At 34.7% G+C, this 8,492-nt stretch overlaps 1 pseudogene; it reads right to left on the reverse strand.

Annotated features, from left to right (window-relative positions):
- LOC137620854 (uncharacterized) overlaps positions 1-8,492 on the reverse strand; it is a 214,789-nt pseudogene that overhangs the window by 53,915 nt on the left and 152,382 nt on the right.

Here is an 8,492-nt window from a genome sequence, read left to right on the forward strand (position 1 = left end):
GCTCAGTGAGGAAAGGCAATAAGGAAATAAATAAACTACAAAAGAAGTAATTAACAATTAAAATGTTTCAAGTTCAGTAATAATATTAAAATAAATCTTTCACATACAAACTATAAAAACTTAAAAAAGCAACAGGAAAACAAATAAGATAGAATAGTTTGCCCAAGTGTACACTTGAGTAAGAGAACTCTACCTCAAGACAGTGGAAGACCTTTGTATAGAGGCTATGGGACTACCCAAGAGTAGAGAACAATGCTATAGCTAGAGTCTCTTCTACCCATACCAACAACAATTATTATGTCTTTCCTCCTTCTTCTAAACATTCCCGAATTAAACACTTTCCTCCTATCAAGCATGCTCTATTCTCTTTACATGACCAAACCACTGAACAACGGTAAGTCACTATTCAGCTTGTCCCGTCTCATTTTCGGTCCACAATTCACCTCTTCTATTACTTCAGCTAAATTTTTTTTCACTAGTTTAGGCAATATCTCAACACTATCTATCATCGAATTGATTATATCTATCTATCTATCCTAAGAAGAAAAGTATCTACCTTAATTGTCATTCGAAAAAAAAACATAAAGAGAGAAAGAAAAGGTCACTGAAATGCACAATATATGGAGCATTCATTTTATATATAGTAATTAATGGGAAGAGGTGGTCCGACGGGTGATACCCCGATCTTTTGATCATGAAATCTAATTGCGTAGTTTCATTACATCATCATTACTTATGTAGCGAATATCCATGTCATAATAATCTGCCCATTTTCTGCTTCATGAGTCTTTTTATAGTTTATTTATGACATGTTTGTTTTTGATGTTGTTTATAGTTTATATGTGACATGTCTGTTTTGATGTTGTTACTTTTTTTAGAACGATTTATTGTTAATTTGTTCACTTCAGTTATTTATTTCCTTATTTCCTTTCCTCACTGGGCTATTTTTCCCTGTTGGAGCCCCTGGGCACAGCATCTTGCTTTTCCAACTAGGGTTGTAGCTTGGATAGTAATAATAATAATAATATTGTGTGTAGATTTCGTATATGATTTAAACAAGGAGTTATTGCTCAACATCCAATAGAATTTACATTTTTCCACATGCTAATACTAAATAAACTATGTATAATCTATATATACACATTAATCATACACAGGCTAACACATTCCTGCTTTCTCCACAGTAGATCCTTGATCCTTAGTCAATACAGTGCCTTGATCCACTAGTAAAAACGACAACGAGACAGTTACCGCTATTTCACATTTCTCTCGAGCCATCCCTACTTTTGGGAAAATCTAACATTTGATTCCAAGTATATATGTGCCTATTGAATACCATTACACATAAAGTACCGTATGTACCTAGCTCAATTACAGTTCCGTATGGACCTACATACGTGTATGCACCTCAGTACTGCATGGACCTGCACACGTATACACATGTATGCACGTGAGTACTGCATGGCACTGAACACGCACACACGTATATGCACGTGAGTACTGCAGGGACCTGAACACGCACACACGTGTATGCACGTGAGTACTGCATGGATCTGCATACATGCAAACGCGTATACACGTAAGTTCTGCATGGATGTGCACATATATATACACGTGTATACATGTCAGTACATGGCATGGACGTAAACACGTGTATGCATGTGAACACCGCATAGACCCACACAAGTGTATGCACGTTAGTACTGCATGGCCCTACGCACGTAGACTCGTGCATGCATGTGAACCGGAAAACACGAATCTCAAGTGATATTTAAACTGCGCCTGTATTGGCATTCAGCTCACGTCGCGCCCGATCGGAAAACAATTTCCCCAAAGGCAAAAAATGAAGAGCAAAAGTTAAGCCGAGTGAATGTCGAGTGTCTTTCTTTTCCGTTTCTTTTTCTGCTCAATAGATGGCAGCATAACCATAAGCGCTAAAGTTGAACTGTTAAGCACAATTCCACTAAATGGAACCGAGCGTCACTTTGCGTGTCCTGAGTAGAAAGTTTGCCCGAAGTTTTGCACATCGCTGATTATGTAATTTGAGACGTGAGGTTTTTTTTGAAGGGGGTGGGGTTTAAAATCAACGTTAGCGCAAAAAAAAAAGAAGAAAAAAAAAAAAAACTCTTGAAGTCGTTTAGTCTCCCCATTTCCGTAATTCGAGAGACGTGTTCTTCTTCTTGGTTATTGGGTAATGAAAAGAGGTCTTGCTAATGGTGTCTTTTGTAGTTACGGAGTTCAAAATGTTATTTCTATGTATATGTGTAAAAAGTCTTTTTATTTTTATGTCTATGTATAAAAAGTCTTGTTTTCCTTACATAATCTTAAAATAAAGTCTTTTTATTTTTATGTCTATGTATGAAGTCATGTTATTTCTATGTATATGTATGCAAAGTCGTGTTATTTGTAGGTCTATGTATAAAAAGTCTTTTTATTTTCATGTCTATGTATGAAGTCGTGTTATTTCTATGTGAATTTATATGTATGCAAAGTCGTGTTATTTCTAGGTCTATGTATAAAATGTCCTGTTATTTTTATGTCTAGATAAAAGTCTTTTTATTTCTATGTATATGTATAAAATGTCATGTTACTTCTATGTCTATGTATAAAAAGTCCTGTTATTTTAATGTCTAGATAAAAGTCTTTTTATTTCTATGTATATGTATAAAAAGTCATTCTATTTCTATGTCTATGTATAAACAATCCTGTTATTTTTATGTCTAGATAAAAGTCTTTTTATTTCTATGTATATGTATGAAAAGACATGTTATTTCTATGTCTATGTATAAAAAGTCTTTTTATTTGTATGTCTAGGTATAAAAAGTCATGTTATTTCTATGTCTATGTATAAACAGGCCTGTTCTTTTATGTCTAGATAAAAGTCTTTTTATTTCCAAGTCTAGGTATAAAAAGTCATGTTATTTCTGTCTAGGTATAAAAAGTCATGTTATTTCTGTCTAGGTATAAAAAGTCAAGTTATTTTTATGTCTAGGTAAAAAACATTTTATTTGTATGTCTAGATATAAAAAGTCATGTTATTTTTATGTCTTTGTATAAAAAGTCAAGTTATTTCAATGCCTATGTATAAAGTCAAGATTTTTCTGTCTATGTATAAAAAGTCATGTTATTTTTATGTCTAGGTAAATGTCTTTTTATTTCTATGTCTAGGTATAAAAAGTCATGTTACTTTTATGTCTGGGTAAAAGTCTTTTTATTTGTATGTCTAGGTATAAAAAGTCATGTTATTTCTATGTCTATGTATAAAAAGTCCTTTTATTTGTATGTCTAGGTATAAAAAGTCATGTTATTTTTATGTCTTTGTATAAAAAGTCAAGTTATTTCAATGCCTATGTATAAAGTCAAGATTTTTCTATGTATAAAAAGTCGTGTTATTTTTACATCTAGGTAAAAGTCTTTTTATTTCTATGTCTAGGTATAAAAAGTCCTGTTATTTCTATGTCTAGGTATAAAAAGTCCTTTTATTTGTATGTCTAGGTATAAAAAGTCATGTTATTTCTATGTCTAGGTATAGAAAGTCTTTTTATTTGTATCTCTAGGTATAAAAAGTCATGTTATTTCTATGTCTAGGTATAAAATGTCCTTTTATTTGTATGTCTAGGTATAAAAAGTCATGTTATTTGTATGTCTAGGTATAAAAAGTCTTTTTATTTGTATGTCTATGCAAACGGGATATCGAGAAAGAAAAAGCTATCAAGAGGAGATGACAAAAGATTGCAAGAACCCGATGATGCAGAAAACGTAGTTATACTGATCAGTCTATTTTTTCACGAGTACAAAGACACAATTCTTTGCATAATCAATTTCAGAGACAAAAATACAGTCAGACCATGATTCATTAATACTTGATTTCATAAAAGAGGACGTTGAGAGAGAGAGAGAGAGAGAGAGAGAGAGAGAGAGAGAGAGAGAGATATCGTCCAGTGCCTTGTTTTCAATGTTTCGAGCGTTATTTCAGTCCTTGCTTACGTCATCAGCACTAGTTTGGCCTTTTAAATGGGTGGTGATTTTAAGCTGGCGCTTAGAGAGAGAGAGAGAGAGAGAGAGAGAGAGAGAGAGAGAGAGAGAGAGAGAGAGAGAGAACAACATAATAATTTAGTAGGAGATCCCCCGTTGTACAAAAACACAAACAGCTTTTAACAACAATAAATGCTTCACCACCACTCTCCCCATCTACAAATAGCTTTGTGCATTAACCTGGAAAACATCTCACAATTTATCGAAATTTGAAAATCTTCGATGCTGAAGTTGCAGCCGCAAAATGTTTGAAAGTGTTAAAATAGTATCACTCTATTAACATACCCGACGTAATCGTAACCCATTGCCACTCACATTACACTCCCAACGTCAGTTGTTAGTTTCTAAATGTTGCAAATTATGTATCAATAGTATAATTGAGTTCCAAATCTCCTTTTAAAGGCTTAAAGTCAGCTCATGAATGGCAGAGGCAAGGGACAGTGACATTGCCCTATCAAGCAGGACAATGCCCTAGAGACTGACCATATTACATATGATCAACGCCCAAGACCCCTCTCCACCAAAGCTAGGATATAGGAGAGCCAGGCAATACCTACTGACGACTCAGCAGATAGACCTATAGGCTCCCCCAAACACCCCCAATCCTTAGCTCACAAGGATGGTGAGGTTGCAGCGACCAAAGAAACTAACGACTTTGAACGGGACTCGAACCCCAGGCTGGCAATCACCAGTCAGGGACGTTAGCACATCAGCCACCACAACCTATCTATGGGTATCTATAGGTATTGTTTGTTCTTTTTTTGAGCTTATAGCACCATGCTTTTCCAACTAGGGTTGTAGCTTACCTAAATAATAATAATAATAATAATAATAATAATAATAATAATAATAATAATAATAATAATAATAGGCAGCACAGGGAAAGATGTTACGAATTAGAGATGTAGTCTAGAATATTAAGAACAGGCATTAGACGCTGCACATTTTTTTCCAACATACATTATGTAATCTTCGAATAAAGTGTACAAACGATTATTCTATCGCTTCATGAATAATTATCAAATCTACTTTTTTCACGATATACATTCTTTTATCAGTTTGAAAAAAAACCTTTCATTACGCAATCTGATAATCTACCTCCATCTCGTTTACGTCTTTTCCTAAGATGCTTTGCTCATACCATCTGTTTTCCTGTCTTTGTGTCTGCCTTAACTAACCTAATCTTTCAATGTTCTTTTTAGCTCTATTTCTATTATCCTTTCTATCTCCTTTCCTGTGTCTTAAGCATCCATTGCCTGATGGAGATAATTAATTTCGATTTAGATTCAAACTGTCCTCCTTACAATGTCTTAATCAGCTTAAATTCTCTCTCTCTCTCTCTCTCTCTCTCTCTCTCTCTCTCTCTCTTTATTTCAGTCCCTCATTATTTTCTAATTTTATAAGCATTCAAATCAACAACAAAAGAGATTTTTCGTTTGATTTATTTCCTCTTTACCATATCTGGAAAACATTCATATCTATTTCTCCGCTTCTTTTTCTCTTGGAACCCCTATTTCTCTCTCTCTCTCTCTCTCTCTCTCTCTCTCTCTCTCTCTCTCTCTCGTTAATAGGTATAACATTCCACCAAAAAAAAGGAAATGAATGTCCTTCTTCTCCTTCCAATGATCCAAGCCGTCACCTTCCTCTCACTCTTCCTATCAATGTCTGCCCCGTGCCAAACTCAAAATTGGCCTGTCAACCCTGATTTGGAACTGAGGAATCATTCGGTAAGTCCTCCATCAGTCCATAGATTCCTAACTCTGGAATCCTTCACCTCTCTCTCTCTCTCTCTCTCTTTATCTCATAAGCCTCCAACGCCCGTTGGAAAAAAATAATTTTGATTCAGATTCAAACTCTCTCCAATATAATATCTTAATCTCTCTCTCTCTCTCTCTCTCTCTCTCTCTCTCTCTCTCTTTCTTTTTTTATTGCATAAGCCTCCATTGCCCATTGGGAAAAAAAAATATTTCGATGTTTATTTTCAACCTGTCTCCTTTACAATGTATTAATCAGCTCTCTCTCTCTCTCTCTCTCTCTCTCTCCTCTCTCTCTCTTCATTTCATAAGCCTCCATTACCCGTTGGAAAAAAATATCTCGATTTTGATTTAAACTGTCTCCCTTACAATGTATTAATCTCTCTCCCTCTCTCTCTCTCTCTCTCTCTCTCTCTCTCTCTCTCATAAGCCTCCATTGCCCGTTGGAAAAAAAATCTCGATTTTGATTTAAACTGTCTCCCTTACAATGTATTAATCTCTCTCTCTCTCTCTCTCTCTCTCTCTCTCTCTCTCTCTCTCTCCAGACTTACTTGGCTGCCCTCGAGGAACCACTGCAACGTCGGAGTGTGGTCGAGGTGGAGGGGCCTCCGCGGTTGACATCCGATCTTGATCAGCTCCGTCGGCTCATAGATCTCCCGCGCCCCTACCAGCTCCGGCGGGGACAGGGGCTCTCCTGGTGGATTGGGAAAAACAGAGATGTGAGAACTGGTGAAAGATGTGCACTGAAAATCAGGGTTATATTAGGGAAAACTATAGACAGATGAGGAAACAGGTTATATTAGGGAAAATTAAAGGAAGATGTGGAAATTGAGGTTATATTAGGGGAAACTATAAAAAGAGGTGAAAATTGAGGTTATTTTAGGGAAAACCATAGAAAGATGTGGAAAATGAGGTTATATTAGGGGAAACTATAAAAAGATGTGGAAATTGAGGTTATATTAGGGGAAACTATAAAAAGATGTGAAAATTGAGGTTATATTAGGGAAAACTATAGACAGATGTGGAAATTGAGGTTATATTAGGGAAAATTAAAGGAAGATGTGGAAATTGAGGTTATATTAGGGGAAACTATAAAAAGAGGTGAAAATTGAGGTTATTTTAGGGAAAACCATAGAAAGATGTGGAAATTCAGGTTATATTAGGGGAAACTATAAAAAGATGTGGAAATTGAGGTTATATTAGGGGAAACTATAAAAAGAGGTGAAAATTGAGGTTATATTAGGGAAAACTATAGACAGATGTGGAAATTGAGGTTATATTAGGGAAAATTAAAGGAAGATGTGGAAATTGAGGTTATATTAGGGGAAACTATAAAAGAGGTGAAAATTGAGGTTATTTTAGGGAAAACCATAGAAAGATGTGGAAATTGAGGTTATATTAGGGGAAACTATAAAAAGATGTGGAAATTGAGGTTATATTAGGGGAAACTATAAAAAGAGGTGAAAATTGAGGTTATATTAGGGAAAACTATAGACAGATGTGGAAATTGAGGTTATATTAGGAAAATTAAAGGAAGATGTGGAAATTGAGGTTATATTAGGGAAACTATTGGAAGGTTGAGAAAACTGACGTTATATTAGGGAAAAATATAGGAAGGTTGAGGTTACATTAAGGAAAACATTAGGAAGGTTGACGTTACATTAGGGAAAACAATAGAAAGGTTGAGGAAATTGAGGTTGTATTAGGGAAATCGTAGGAAGATTGAGGAATCTGATCAATTTAAGGAAAACTGTAGTAAGGTTGACGAAATTGAGGTTATATAAGGGAAAACTATAGGAAAGTCAAGGAAACGGTAGGTAAATTAGGGAGACTATCTAAGAAGCCATTTACGTTTTCTTAATACCAAGAAGGATGTAAAAAAAGCAATGAATTTTTTATATCAATGTGATATTCACGGTAATACCAATAGCAAATGCAAATAAGGTCTAGACATTCTGGCCATTGATGTCAAAATCATATCAGAATTTAAGGTAAAATGCAAAAAGGTGTAGGAATTATTATAATATGACAGTATATAACGTGATTGTGGTCATATCGTTAAGGCCATTGAATTATAGCCCATTTCTTTTAGCGAGGCAGATTTGCACAGACTCGCAGCGGTGCCCATTTAGCTCGGAAAAGTTTCCTGATCGCTAATTGGTTAAAATAACCAATTAGCGATCAGGAAACTTTTCCGAGCTAAAAGGGCACTGCTGCGAGTCGGTGCAAATCTGCATCGCTAAAAGAAATTGACTATAGTAGAAGAATGTGGTTAAAAAACACATAAATGTTTAGGCAAATATAAAACATTTGTGAGATTCAATGGGAAATTTGTGAAAATGTTTGAGGGACGAGCGATTTGAGGTGATATTAAGTGTCATATGGGGGGAAGGGGGTTGATGTTATGGTGAAAATCCTCTTAATGTTTGTGAAAATAGATGGTGAAAATATGTAAAACAATATGGAAATGTTAAGTTTGAAAATCATCCAGAAGTTACATCATTGTATAAAAATAGTGAAACACTGAGAGAGGATTACGATTATTATAATCAAATATAAATTAATATTGCCAAAATCTTATAAGCAATTTAATGAATTCTATACAAAATGGAATGATTAAAAAAGTCAATAGATATATAACAAATAAATAAAGGAAATAAAAGAAAAAAATATGTAAGTAGGCATTCAAAATTACCACTCTTT

This window comes from Palaemon carinicauda, chromosome 27 (genome assembly GCF_036898095.1).
Source record: "Palaemon carinicauda isolate YSFRI2023 chromosome 27, ASM3689809v2, whole genome shotgun sequence".
In the NCBI taxonomy this organism is placed as follows: Eukaryota; Metazoa; Arthropoda; class Malacostraca; order Decapoda; family Palaemonidae; genus Palaemon; species Palaemon carinicauda.